The sequence below is a fragment of the Bison bison genome, unplaced genomic scaffold, assembly GCF_000754665.1.
Source record: "Bison bison bison isolate TAMUID 2011002044 unplaced genomic scaffold, Bison_UMD1.0 scf7180017861072, whole genome shotgun sequence".
Lineage (NCBI taxonomy): Eukaryota > Metazoa > Chordata > Mammalia > Artiodactyla > Bovidae > Bison > Bison bison.
The window spans coordinates 11,152-11,372 of NW_011491644.1; positions in this window are offsets into that span (position 1 = coordinate 11,152).

Below are 221 nucleotides of genomic sequence, written 5' to 3' on the forward strand. Positions count from 1 at the left end.
GTCCAGCATTTCTCATGATATACTCTGCATAGAAGTCAAATAAGCAGGGTGACAATATACAGACTTGACGAACTCCTTTTCCTCTTTGGAACCAGTCTGTTGTTCCCTGTCCAGTTCTAACTGTTGCTTCCTGACCTTCATACAGGTTTCTCAAGAGACAGGTCAGGTGGTCTGGTATTCCCATCTCTTTCAGAATCTTCCACAGTTTATTGTGATCCACA